The sequence below is a fragment of the Gorilla gorilla genome, chromosome 16 (genome assembly GCF_029281585.2).
Source record: "Gorilla gorilla gorilla isolate KB3781 chromosome 16, NHGRI_mGorGor1-v2.1_pri, whole genome shotgun sequence".
Taxonomy (NCBI): domain Eukaryota; kingdom Metazoa; phylum Chordata; class Mammalia; order Primates; family Hominidae; genus Gorilla; species Gorilla gorilla.
The window spans coordinates 2044018-2061940 of NC_073240.2; positions in this window are offsets into that span (position 1 = coordinate 2044018).

A 17923-nucleotide genomic window follows, 5' to 3' on the forward strand; every position below is an offset into this window, starting at 1 on the left:
TGAAATTTGATATTTTATGTACTGAATATAATATATATTTAGTGAAATTTGATATTTTATGCACAGTATATTATATATATTTTGTGAAATTTGATATATTATATACAGTGTATAATATATATTTGGTGTACTTTCATATTTTATGTACAGTATATAATATATATTTGGTGTAGTTTCATATTTTATGTACAGTATATAATATATATTTGATGTACTTTCATATTTTATGTACACTATATAATATATGTGATGAAATTTGATATTTTACGTACAGTATATAGTATATATTTCGTGAAATTTGATATTTTAGGTACGGTATATAATATATATTTGGTGAAATTTGATATTTTATGTACAGTAGATAAAATATATTTGGTGGACTTTGATATTTCATGTGGAGTATATAATATATATTTGGTGAAATATGATTTTTTATGTACAGTATTTAATATATATTTGGTGTACTTTCATATTTTATGTACAGTACATAATATATATTTGGTGTACTTTAATTTTTTATGTACAGTGTATAATATATATTTGGTGTAATTTCATATTTTATGTTCAGTATATAACATATGTGATGAAATTTGATACTTTATGTACATTATATAATATATATTTGGTGAAATTTGATATTTTATGTACAGTATATAATATATTTTTTTGAAATTTGATATTATATGTACAGTAGGAAGTATATATTTGGTGGACTTTGATATTTTATGTAGAGTATATAATATATATTTGGTGAAATTTGATTTTTTATGTACAGCATATAATATATATTTGGTGTACTTTCATATTTTATGTACAGTATATCATATATATTTGGTGTACTTTCATATTTTATGTACAGTATATAATATATATTTGGTGTAATTTCATGTTTTATGTACAGTATATAATATATTTGATGAAATTTGATATTTTATGTACAGTATATACTATATATTTCGAGAAATTTGATATTTTATGTACAGTAGATATTATATATTTGGTGAAATTTGATATTTTATGTGCAGTAGATAATATATATTTGGTGGACATTGATATTTTATGTAGAGTATATAATATATATTTGGTGAAATTTGATATTTTATGTACAGTATATAATATATATTTGGTGTACTTTCATATTTTATGTACAGTATATAATATATATTTGGTGTAATTTCATATTCTATGTACAGTATATAATATATTTGATGAAATTTGATATTTTATGTACTGTATATAATATATATTTAGCGAAATTTGATATTTTATGCACAGTATATAATATATATTTTGTGAAATTTGATATAATATATACACTGTATATTATATATTTGGTGTACTTTCATATTTTATGTACAGTATATAATATATATTTGGAGAAATTTGATATTTTATGTACAGTATATAATATATATTTGGTGAAATTTGATATTTTATGTACAGTATATAATATATTTTTTTTGAAATTTGATATTTTATGTACAGTAGAAAATATATATTTGGTGGACTTTGATATTTTATGTAGAGTATATAATATATATTTGGTGAAATTTGCAATTTTATGTACAGCAAATAGTATATATTTGGTGTACTTTCATATTTTATGTACAGTATATAATATATATTTGGTGTACTTTCATATTTTATGTACAGTGTATAATATATATTTGGTGTAATTTCATATTTTATGTACAGTATATAATATATTTGATGAAATTTGATATTTTATATACAGTATATAATATATATTTAGAGAAATTTGATATTTTATGTACAGTATATAATATATATTTGGTGAAATTTGATATTTTATGTACGGTAGATAATATATATTTGGTGTACTTTCATATTTTATGTTCAGTATATAATATATATTTGGTGTAATTTCGTGTTTTATGTACAGTATATAATATGTTTGATGAAATTTGATATTTCATGTACAGTATATAATAAATATTTGCAGAAATTTGAGATTTTATGTACAGTAGAAAATATATATTGGGTGGACTTTGATATTTTATGTAGAGTATATAATATATATTTGGTGAAATTTGCTATTTTATGTACAGCATATAATATATATTTGGTGTACTTTCATATTTTATGTACAGTTTATCATATATATTTGGTGTACTTTCATATTTTATGTACAGTATCTAATATATATTTGGTGTAATTTCATGTTTTTTGTACAGTATATAATATATTTGATGAAATTTGATATTTTATGTACAGTATATAATACATATTTGGAGAAATTTGATATTTTATCTACAGTAGATAATATATATTTGGTGAAATTTGATATTTTATGTAAAGTAGATAATATATAATTGGTGGACATTGATATTTTATGGAGAGTATATTATATATTTGGTGGACTTTGATATTTTATGTGGAGTATATAATATATATTTGGTGAAATTTGATTTTTTATGTACAGTATTTAATATATATTTGGTGTACTTTCATATTTTATGTACAGTACATAATATATATTTGGTGTACTTTAATTTTTTATGTACAGTATACAATATACATTTGGTGTAATTTCATATTTTATGTACAGTATATAACATATGTGATGAAATTTGATATTTTATGTACATTATATAATATATATTTGGTGAAATTTGATATTTTATGTACAGTATATAATATTTTTTTCAGAAATTTGTTATTTTATGTACAGTAGAAAATATATATTTGGTGGACTTTGATATTTTATGTAGAGTATATAATATATATTTGGTGAATTTTGATATTTTATGTACAGCATATAATATATATTTGGTGTACTTTCATATTTTATGTACAGTATATAATATATATTTGGTGTACTTTCATATTTTATGTACAGTGTATAATATATATATGGTGTAATTTCATATTTTATGTACAGTATATTATATATTTGATGAAATTTGAAATTTTATGTATAGTATATAATATATATTTAGAGAAATTTGATATTTTATGTACAGTATATAATATATATTTGGTGAAATTTGATATTTTATGTACAGTAGATAATATATATTTGGTGTTCTTTCATATTTTATGTTCAGTATATAATATATATTTGGTGTAATTTCTTGTTTTATGTACAGTATATAATATATTTGATGAAATTTGATATTTCATGTACAGTATATAATATATATTTGGAGAAATTTGATATTTTATGTACAGTAGAAAATATATATTTGGTGGACTTTGATATTTTATGTAGAGTATATAATATATACTTGGTGAAATTTGCTATTTTATGTACAGTATATAATATATATTTGGTGTACTTTCATATTGTATGTACAGTACATAATATATGTTTGGTGTACTTTAATTTTTTATGTACAGTATACAATATATATTTGGTGTAATTTCATATTTTATGTACAGTACATAATATATTTGATGAGATTTCATATTTTATGTACAGTATATAATATATATTTGGTGAAATTTGATATTTTATGTACAGTATATAATATATATTTTTTGAAATTTGATATTTTATGTACAGTAGAAAATATATATTTGGTGGACATTGATATTTTATGTAGAGTATATAATATATATTTGGTGAAATTTGCTATTTTATGTAGAGCATATAACATATATTTGGTGTACTTTCATATTTTATGTACAGTATATAATATATATTTGGTGTACTTTCATATTTTATGTACAGTATATAATATATATTTGGTGTAATTTCATATTTTATGTACAGTATATTATATATTTGATGAAATTTGATATTTTATGAACAGTATATAATATATATTTAGGGAAATTTGATATTTTATGTACAGTATATAATATATATTTGGTGAAATTTGATATTTTATGTACAGTAGATAATACATATTTGGTGGACATTCATATTTTATGTAGAGTATATAATATGTATTTGGTGAAATTTGAAATTTTATGTACAGTATATAATATATATTTAGAGAAATTTGATATTTTATGTACAGTATATAATATATATTTGGTGAAATTTGATATTTTATGTACAGTAGATAATATATATTTGGAGAAATTTGATATTTTATGTACAGTATATAATATATATTTGGAGAAATTTGATATTTTATGTACAGTATATAATATATATTTGGTGAAATTTGATATTTTATGTACAGTAGATAATATATATTTGGTGGACATTGATATTTTATGTAGAGTATATAATATATATTTGGTGAAATTTGATATTTTATGTACAGTATATAATATATATTTTTTGTACTTTCATACTTTATGTACAGTATATAATATATATTTGGTGTAATTTCATATTCTATGTACAGTATATAATATATTTGATGAAATTTTATATTTTATGTACTGTATATAATATATATTTTGTGAAATTTGATATTTTATGCACAGTATATAATATATATTTTGTGAAATTTGATATATTATATACAGTGTATAATATATATTTGCTGTACTTTCATATTTTATGTACAGTATATAATATATATTTGGTGTAGTTTCATATTTTATGTACAGTATATAATATATATTTGATGTAATTTCATATTTTATGTACATTATATAATATATGTGATGAACTTTGATATTTTACGAACAGTATATAGTATATATTTCGTGAAATTTGATATTTTATTTACTGTATATAATATATATTTGGTGAAATTTGATATTTTATGTACAGTAGATAAAATATATTTGGTGGACTTTGATATTTTATGTAGAGTATATAATGTATATTTGGTGAAATTTGATATTTTTTGTACAGTATTTAATATATATTTGGTGTACTTTCATGTTTTATGTACAGTATATAATATATATTTGGTGTACTTTCATTTTTTATGTACAGTATACAATATGTATTTGGTGCAATTTCATATTTTATGTACAGTATATAATATATTTGATGAAATTTGATATTTTATGTACAGTATATAATATACATTTGGTAAAATTTGATATTTTATGTACAGTATATAATATATATTTTTTGAAATTTGATATATTATATACAGTGTATAATATATATTTGATGTACTTTCGTATTTTATGTACAGTATATAATATATGTGATGAAATTTGATATTTTACGAACAGTATATAGTATATATTTCATGAAATTTGATATTTCATGTATGGTATATAATATATATTTGGTGAACTTTGATATTTAATGTATAGTAGATAAAATATATTTGGTGGACTTTGATATTTTATGTAGAGTATATAATATATATTTGGTGAAATTTGATATTTTATGTACAGTGTTTAATATATATTTGGTGTACTTTCATGTTTTATGTACAGTACATAATATATATTTGGTGTACTTTAATTTTTTATGTAGAGTATACAATATATACTTGGTGTAATTTCATATTTTATGTACAGTATATAATATAGTTGATGAAATTTGATATTTTATGTACAGAATATAATATATATTTGGAGAAATTTGATATTTTATGTACAGTATATAATATATATTTGGTGAAATTTGATATTTTATGTACAGTAGATAATATATATTTGGTGGACATTGATATTTTATGTAGAGTATATAATATATATTTGGTGAAATTTGATATTTTATGTAGAGTATATCATATATATTTGGTGTACTTTCATATTTTATGTACAGTTTATAATATATATTTGGTGTAATTTCATATTTAATGTACAGTATATAATATATTTGATGAAATTTGATATTTTTTGTACTGAATATAATATATATTTAGTGAAATTTGATATTTTATGCACAGTATATAATATATATTTTGTGAAATTTGATATATTATATACAGTGTATAATATATATTTGGTGTACTTTCATATTTTATGTACAGTATATAATATATGTGATGAAATTTGATATTTTACGTACAGTATATAGTATATATTTCGTGAAATTTGATATTTTATGTACGGTATATAATATATATTTGGTGAAATTTGATATTTTATGTACAGTAGATAAAATATATTTGGTGGACTTTGATATTTTATGTAGAGTATATAATATATATTTGGTGAAATTTGATTTTTCATGTACAGTATTTAATATATATTTGGTGTACTTTCATATTTTATGTACAGTACATAATATATATTTGGTGTACTTTAATTTTTTATGTACAGTATACAATATATATTTGGTGTAATTTCATATTTTATGTACAGTATATAATATATTTGATGAAATTTGATATTTTATGTACAGTATATAATATATATTAGGTGAAATTTGATATTTTATGTACAGTATATAATATATATAAGGTGAAATTTGATATTTTATGTACAGTACATAATATAAATTTTTTGAAATTTGATATTTTATGTACAGTAGAAAATATATATTTGGTGGACTTTGACATTTTATGTAGAGTATATAATATATATTTGGTGAAATTTGCTATTTTATGTACAGCATATAATATATATTTGGTGTACTTTCATATTTTATGTACAGTATATAATATATATTTGGTGTACTTTCATATTTTATGTACAGTATATAATATATATTTGGTGTAATTTCATATTTTATGTACAGTATATAATATGTATTTAGAGAAATTTGATATTTTATGTACAGTATATAATATATATTTGGTGAAATTTGATATTTTATGTACAGTAGATAATACATGTTTCGTGGACATTTATATTTTATGTAGAGTATATAATATATATTTGGTGAAATTTGAAATTTTATGTACAGTATATAATATATATTTGGTGTACTTTCACATTTTATGTACAGTATATAATATATATTTGGTTTAATTTCATATTTTATGTACAGTATATAATATATTTGATGAAATTTGATATTTTATGTACAGTATATAATACATATTTGGAGAAATTTGATATTTTATGCACAGTATATAATATATATTTTGTGAAATTTGATATATTATATACAGTGTATAATATATTTGGTGTACTTTCATATTTTATGTACAGTATATAATATATATTTGGTGTAGTTTCATATTTTATGTACAGTATATAATATATATTTGATGTACTCTCATATTTTTTGTACAGTATATAATATATATGATGAAATTTTATATTTTACGAACAGTATATAGTATATATTTCATGAAATGTGATATTTTATGTATGGTATATAATATATATTGGTGAAATTTGATATTTTATGTACAGTAGATATAATATATTTGGAGGACTTTGATATTTTATGTAGAGTATATAATATATATTTGGTGAAATTTGATATTTTATGTACAGTATTTAATATATATTTGGTGTACTTTCATGTTTTATGTACATTATATAATATATATTTGGTGTACTTTCATTTTTTATGTACAGTATACAATATGTATTTGGTGCAATTTCATATTTTATGTACAGTATATAATATATTTGATGAAATTTGATATTTTATGTACAGTATATAATATACATTTTGTAAAATTTGATATTTTATGTACAGTATATAATATATATTTTTTGAAATTTGATATATTATATACAGTGTATAATATATATTTGATGTACTTTCATATTTTATGTACAGTATATAATATATGTGATGAAATTTGATATTTTACGAACAGTATATAGTATATATTTCATGAAATTTCATATTTTATGTATGGTATATAATATATATTTGGTGAAATTTGATATTTTATGTACAGTAGATAAAATATATTTGGTGGACTTTGATATTTTATGTAGAGTATATAATATATATTTGGTGAAATTTGATATTTTATGTACAGTATTTAATATATATTTGGTGTACTTTCATGTTTTATGTACAGTACATAATATATATTTGGTGTACTTTAATTTTTTATGTATAGTATACAATATATATTTGGTGTAATTTCATATTTTATGTACAGTATATAATATAGTTGATGAAATTTGATATTTTACGAACAGTATATAGTATATATTTCATGAAATTTGATATTTCATGTATGGTATATAATATATATTTGGTGAACTTTGATATTTAATGTATAGTAGATAAAATATATTTGGTGGACTTTGATATTTTATGTAGAGTATATAATATATATTTGGTGAAATTTGATATTTTATGTACAGTGTTTAATATATATTTGGTGTACTTTCATGTTTTATGTACAGTACATAATATATATTTGGTGTACTTTAATTTTTTATATAGAGTATACAATATATACTTGGTGTAATTTCATATTTTATGTACAGTATATAATATAGTTGATGAAATTTGATATTTTATGTACAGAATATAATATATATTTGGAGAAATTTGATATTTTATGTACAGTATATAATATATATTTGGTGAAATTTGATATTTTATGTACAGTAGATAATATATATTTGGTGGACATTGATATTTTATGTAGAGTATATAATATATATTTGGTGAAATTTGATATTTTATGTAGAGTATATCATATATATTTGGTGTACTTTCATATTTTATGTACAGTTTATAATATATATTTGGTGTAATTTCATATTTAATGTACAGTATATAATATATTTGATGAAATTTGATATTTTTTGTACTGAATATAATATATATTTAGTGAAATTTGATATTTTATGCACAGTATATAATATATATTTTGTGAAATTTGATATATTACATACAGTGTATAATATATATTTGGTGTACTTTCATATTTTATGTACAGTATATAATATATGTGATGAAATTTGATATTTTACGTACAGTATATAGTATATATTTCGTGAAATTTGATATTTTATGTACGGTATATAATATATATTTGGTGAAATTTGATATTTTATCTACAGTAGATAATATATATTTGGTGAAATTTGATATTTTATGTAAAGTAGATAATATATAATTGGTGGACATTGATATTTTATGGAGAGTATATTATATATTTGGTGGACTTTGATATTTTATGTGGAGTATATAATATATATTTGGTGAAATTTGATTTTTTATGTACAGTATTTAATATATATTTGGTGTACTTTCATATTTTATGTACAGTACATAATATATATTTGGTGTACTTTAATTTTTTATGTACAGTATACAATATACATTTGGTGTAATTTCATATTTTATGTACAGTATATAACATATGTGATGAAATTTGATATTTTATGTACATTATATAATATATATTTGGTGAAATTTGATATTTTATGTACAGTATATAATATTTTTTTCAGAAATTTGTTATTTTATGTACAGTAGAAAATATATATTTGGTGGACTTTGATATTTTATGTAGAGTATATAATATATATTTGGTGAATTTTGATATTTTATGTACAGCATATAATATATATTTGGTGTACTTTCATATTTTATGTACAGTATATAATATATATTTGGTGTACTTTCATATTTTATGTACAGTGTATAATATATATATGGTGTAATTTCATATTTTATGTACAGTATATTATATATTTGATGAAATTTGAAATTTTATGTATAGTATATAATATATATTTAGAGAAATTTGATATTTTATGTACAGTATATAATATATATTTGGTGAAATTTGATATTTTATGTACAGTAGATAATATATATTTGGTGTTCTTTCATATTTTATGTTCAGTATATAATATATATTTGGTGTAATTTCTTGTTTTATGTACAGTATATAATATATTTGATGAAATTTGATATTTCATGTACAGTATATAATATATATTTGGAGAAATTTGATATTTTATGTACAGTAGAAAATATATATTTGGTGGACTTTGATATTTTATGTAGAGTATATAATATATACTTGGTGAAATTTGCTATTTTATGTACAGTATATAATATATATTTGGTGTACTTTCATATTGTATGTACAGTACATAATATATGTTTGGTGTACTTTAATTTTTTATGTACAGTATACAATATATATTTGGTGTAATTTCATATTTTATGTACAGTACATAATATATTTGATGAGATTTCATATTTTATGTACAGTATATAATATATATTTGGTGAAATTTGATATTTTATGTACAGTATATAATATATATTTTTTGAAATTTGATATTTTATGTACAGTAGAAAATATATATTTGGTGGACATTGATATTTTATGTAGAGTATATAATATATATTTGGTGAAATTTGCTATTTTATGTAGAGCATATAATATATATTTGGTGTACTTTCATATTTTATGTACAGTATATAATATATATTTGGTGTACTTTCATATTTTATGTACAGTATATAATATATATTTGGTGTAATTTCATATTTTATGTACAGTATATTATATATTTGATGAAATTTGATATTTTATGAACAGTATATAATATATATTTAGGGAAATTTGATATTTTATGTACAGTATATAATATATATTTGGTGAAATTTGATATTTTATGTACAGTAGATAATACATATTTGGTGGACATTCATATTTTATGTAGAGTATATAATATGTATTTGGTGAAATTTGAAATTTTATGTACAGTATATAATATATATTTAGAGAAATTTGATATTTTATGTACAGTATATAATATATATTTGGTGAAATTTGATATTTTATGTACAGTAGATAATATATATTTGGAGAAATTTGATATTTTATGTACAGTATATAATATATATTTGGAGAAATTTGATATTTTATGTACAGTATATAATATATATTTGGTGAAATTTGATATTTTATGTACAGTAGATAATATATATTTGGTGGACATTGATATTTTATGTAGAGTATATAATATATATTTGGTGAAATTTGATATTTTATGTACAGTATATAATATATATTTTTTGTACTTTCATACTTTATGTACAGTATATAATATATATTTGGTGTAATTTCATATTCTATGTACAGTATATAATATATTTGATGAAATTTTATATTTTATGTACTGTATATAATATATATTTTGTGAAATTTGATATTTTATGCACAGTATATAATATATATTTTGTGAAATTTGATATATTATATACAGTGTATAATATATATTTGCTGTACTTTCATATTTTATGTACAGTATATAATATATATTTGGTGTAGTTTCATATTTTATGTACAGTATATAATATATATTTGATGTAATTTCATATTTTATGTACATTATATAATATATGTGATGAACTTTGATATTTTACGAACAGTATATAGTATATATTTCGTGAAATTTGATATTTTATTTACTGTATATAATATATATTTGGTGAAATTTGATATTTTATGTACAGTAGATAAAATATATTTGGTGGACTTTGATATTTTATGTAGAGTATATAATGTATATTTGGTGAAATTTGATATTTTTTGTACAGTATTTAATATATATTTGGTGTACTTTCATGTTTTATGTACAGTATATAATATATATTTGGTGTACTTTCATTTTTTATGTACAGTATACAATATGTATTTGGTGCAATTTCATATTTTATGTACAGTATATAATATATTTGATGAAATTTGATATTTTATGTACAGTATATAATATACATTTGGTAAAATTTGATATTTTATGTACAGTATATAATATATATTTTTTGAAATTTGATATATTATATACAGTGTATAATATATATTTGATGTACTTTCGTATTTTATGTACAGTATATAATATATGTGATGAAATTTGATATTTTACGAACAGTATATAGTATATATTTCATGAAATTTGATATTTCATGTATGGTATATAATATATATTTGGTGAACTTTGATATTTAATGTATAGTAGATAAAATATATTTGGTGGACTTTGATATTTTATGTAGAGTATATAATATATATTTGGTGAAATTTGATATTTTATGTACAGTGTTTAATATATATTTGGTGTACTTTCATGTTTTATGTACAGTACATAATATATATTTGGTGTACTTTAATTTTTTATGTAGAGTATACAATATATACTTGGTGTAATTTCATATTTTATGTACAGTATATAATATAGTTGATGAAATTTGATATTTTATGTACAGAATATAATATATATTTGGAGAAATTTGATATTTTATGTACAGTATATAATATATATTTGGTGAAATTTGATATTTTATGTACAGTAGATAATATATATTTGGTGGACATTGATATTTTATGTAGAGTATATAATATATATTTGGTGAAATTTGATATTTTATGTAGAGTATATCATATATATTTGGTGTACTTTCATATTTTATGTACAGTTTATAATATATATTTGGTGTAATTTCATATTTAATGTACAGTATATAATATATTTGATGAAATTTGATATTTTTTGTACTGAATATAATATATATTTAGTGAAATTTGATATTTTATGCACAGTATATAATATATATTTTGTGAAATTTGATATATTATATACAGTGTATAATATATATTTGGTGTACTTTCATATTTTATGTACAGTATATAATATATGTGATGAAATTTGATATTTTACGTACAGTATATAGTATATATTTCGTGAAATTTGATATTTTATGTACGGTATATAATATATATTTGGTGAAATTTGATATTTTATGTACAGTAGATAAAATATATTTGGTGGACTTTGATATTTTATGTAGAGTATATAATATATATTTGGTGAAATTTGATTTTTCATGTACAGTATTTAATATATATTTGGTGTACTTTCATATTTTATGTACAGTACATAATATATATTTGGTGTACTTTAATTTTTTATGTACAGTATACAATATATATTTGGTGTAATTTCATATTTTATGTACAGTATATAATATATTTGATGAAATTTGATATTTTATGTACAGTATATAATATATATTAGGTGAAATTTGATATTTTATGTACAGTATATAATATATATAAGGTGAAATTTGATATTTTATGTACAGTACATAATATAAATTTTTTGAAATTTGATATTTTATGTACAGTAGAAAATATATATTTGGTGGACTTTGACATTTTATGTAGAGTATATAATATATATTTGGTGAAATTTGCTATTTTATGTACAGCATATAATATATATTTGGTGTACTTTCATATTTTATGTACAGTATATAATATATATTTGGTGTACTTTCATATTTTATGTACAGTATATAATATATATTTGGTGTAATTTCATATTTTATGTACAGTATATAATATGTATTTAGAGAAATTTGATATTTTATGTACAGTATATAATATATATTTGGTGAAATTTGATATTTTATGTACAGTAGATAATACATGTTTCGTGGACATTTATATTTTATGTAGAGTATATAATATATATTTGGTGAAATTTGAAATTTTATGTACAGTATATAATATATATTTGGTGTACTTTCACATTTTATGTACAGTATATAATATATATTTGGTTTAATTTCATATTTTATGTACAGTATATAATATATTTGATGAAATTTGATATTTTATGTACAGTATATAATACATATTTGGAGAAATTTGATATTTTATGCACAGTATATAATATATATTTTGTGAAATTTGATATATTATATACAGTGTATAATATATTTGGTGTACTTTCATATTTTATGTACAGTATATAATATATATTTGGTGTAGTTTCATATTTTATGTACAGTATATAATATATATTTGATGTACTCTCATATTTTTTGTACAGTATATAATATATATGATGAAATTTTATATTTTACGAACAGTATATAGTATATATTTCATGAAATGTGATATTTTATGTATGGTATATAATATATATTGGTGAAATTTGATATTTTATGTACAGTAGATATAATATATTTGGAGGACTTTGATATTTTATGTAGAGTATATAATATATATTTGGTGAAATTTGATATTTTATGTACAGTATTTAATATATATTTGGTGTACTTTCATGTTTTATGTACATTATATAATATATATTTGGTGTACTTTCATTTTTTATGTACAGTATACAATATGTATTTGGTGCAATTTCATATTTTATGTACAGTATATAATATATTTGATGAAATTTGATATTTTATGTACAGTATATAATATACATTTTGTAAAATTTGATATTTTATGTACAGTATATAATATATATTTTTTGAAATTTGATATATTATATACAGTGTATAATATATATTTGATGTACTTTCATATTTTATGTACAGTATATAATATATGTGATGAAATTTGATATTTTACGAACAGTATATAGTATATATTTCATGAAATTTCATATTTTATGTATGGTATATAATATATATTTGGTGAAATTTGATATTTTATGTACAGTAGATAAAATATATTTGGTGGACTTTGATATTTTATGTAGAGTATATAATATATATTTGGTGAAATTTGATATTTTATGTACAGTATTTAATATATATTTGGTGTACTTTCATGTTTTATGTACAGTACATAATATATATTTGGTGTACTTTAATTTTTTATGTATAGTATACAATATATATTTGGTGTAATTTCATATTTTATGTACAGTATATAATATAGTTGATGAAATTTGATATTTTACGAACAGTATATAGTATATATTTCATGAAATTTGATATTTCATGTATGGTATATAATATATATTTGGTGAACTTTGATATTTAATGTATAGTAGATAAAATATATTTGGTGGACTCTGATATTTTATGTAGAGTATATAATATATATTTGGTGAAATTTGATATTTTATGTACAGTGTTTAATATATATTTGGTGTACTTTCATGTTTTATGTACAGTACATAATATATATTTGGTGTACTTTAATTTTTTATATAGAGTATACAATATATACTTGGTGTAATTTCATATTTTATGTACAGTATATAATATAGTTGATGAAATTTGATATTTTATGTACAGAATATAATATATATTTGGAGAAATTTGATATTTTATGTACAGTATATAATATATATTTGGTGAAATTTGATATTTTATGTACAGTAGATAATATATATTTGGTGGACATTGATATTTTATGTAGAGTATATAATATATATTTGGTGAAATTTGATATTTTATGTAGAGTATATCATATATATTTGGTGTACTTTCATATTTTATGTACAGTTTATAATATATATTTGGTGTAATTTCATATTTAATGTACAGTATATAATATATTTGATGAAATTTGATATTTTTTGTACTGAATATAATATATATTTAGTGAAATTTGATATTTTATGCACAGTATATAATATATATTTTGTGAAATTTGATATATTACATACAGTGTATAATATATATTTGGTGTACTTTCATATTTTATGTACAGTATATAATATATGTGATGAAATTTGATATTTTACGTACAGTATATAGTATATATTTCGTGAAATTTGATATTTTATGTACGGTATATAATATATATTTGGTGAAATTTGATATTTTATGTACAGTAGATAAAATATATTTGGTGGACTTTGATATTTTATGTAGAGTATATAATATATATTTGGTGAAATTTGATTTTTCATGTACAGTATTTAATATATATTTGGTGTACTTTCATATTTTATGTACAGTACATAATATATATTTGGTGTACTTTAATTTTTTATGTACAGTATACAATATATATTTGGTGTAATTTCATATTTTATGTACAGTATATAATATATTTGATGAAATTTGATATTTTATGTACAGTATATAATATATATTAGGTGAAATTTGATATTTTATGTACAGTATATAATATATATAAGGTGAAATTTGATATTTTATGTACAGTACATAATATAAATTTTTTGAAATTTGATATTTTATGTACAGTAGAAAATATATATTTGGTGGACTTTGACATTTTATGTAGAGTATATAATATATATTTGGTGAAATTTGCTATTTTATGTACAGCATATAATATATATTTGGTGTACTTTCATATTTTATGTACAGTATATAATATATATTTGGTGTACTTTCATATTTTATGTACAGTATATAATATATATTTGGTGTAATTTCATATTTTATGTACAGTATATAATATGTATTTAGAGAAATTTGATATTTTATGTACAGTATATAATATATATTTGGTGAAATTTGATATTTTATGTACAGTAGATAATACATGTTTGGTGGACATTTATATTTTATGTAGAGTATATAATATATATTTGGTGAAATTTGAAATTTTATGTACAGTATATAATATATATTTGGTGTACTTTCACATTTTATGTACAGTATATAATATATATTTGGTTTAATTTCATATTTTATGTACAGTATATAATATATTTGATGAAATTTGATATTTTATGTACAGTATATAATACATATTTGGAGAAATTTGATATTTTATGCACAGTATATAATATATATTTTGTGAAATTTGATATATTATATACAGTGTATAATATATTTGGTGTACTTTCATATTTTATGTACAGTATATAATATATATTTGGTGTAGTTTCATATTTTATGTACAGTATATAATATATATTTGATGTACTCTCATATTTTTTGTACAGTATATAATATATATGATGAAATTTTATATTTTACGAACAGTATATAGTATATATTTCATGAAATGTGATATTTTATGTATGGTATATAATATATATTGGTGAAATTTGATATTTTATGTACAGTAGATATAATATATTTGGAGGACTTTGATATTTTATGTAGAGTATATAATATATATTTGGTGAAATTTGATATTTTATGTACAGTATTTAATATATATTTGGTGTACTTTCATGTTTTATGTACATTATATAATATATATTTGGTGTACTTTCATTTTTTATGTACAGTATACAATATGTATTTGGTGCAATTTCATATTTTATGTACAGTATATAATATATTTGATGAAATTTGATATTTTATGTACAGTATATAATATACATTTTGTAAAATTTGATATTTTATGTACAGTATATAATATATATTTTTTGAAATTTGATATATTATATACAGTGTATAATATATATTTGATGTACTTTCATATTTTATGTACAGTATATAATATATGTGATGAAATTTGATATTTTACGAACAGTATATAGTATATATTTCATGAAATTTCATATTTTATGTATGGTATATAATATATATTTGGTGAAATTTGATATTTTATGTACAGTAGATAATATATATTTGGTTTACATTGATATTTTATGTAGAGTATATAATATATATTTGGTGAAATTTGATATTTTATGTAGAGTATATAATATATATTTGGTGTACTTTCATATTTTATGTACAGTTTATAATATATATTTGGTGTAATTTCATATTGTATGTACAGTATATAATATATTTGATGAAATTTGATATTTTTTGTACTGAATATAATATATATTTAGTGAAATTTGATATTTTATGCACAGTATATAATATATATTTTGTGAAATTTGATATATGCAGTGTATAATATATATTTGGTGTACTTTCATATTTTATGTACAGTATATAATATATATTTGGTGTAGTTTCATATTTTATGTACAGTATATAATATATATTTGATGCACTTTCATATTTTATGTACAGTATATAATATATGTGATGAAATTCGATATTTTACGTGCAGTATATAGTATATATTTCGTGAAATTTGATATTTTATGTACGGTATATAATATATATTTGGTGAAATTTGATATTTTATGTACAGTAGATAAAATATATTTGGTGGACTTTGATATTTTATGTAGAGTATATAATATACATTTGGTGAAATTTGATTTTTCATGTACAGTATTTAATATATATTTGGTGTACTTTCATATTTTATGTACAGTACATAATATATATTTGGTGTACTTTAATTTTTTATGTACAGTATACAATATATATTTGGTGTAATTTCATATTTTATGTACAGTATATAATATATTTGATGAAATTTGATATTTTATGTACAGTATATAATATATATTAGGTGAAATTTGATATTTTATGTACAGTATATAATATAAATTT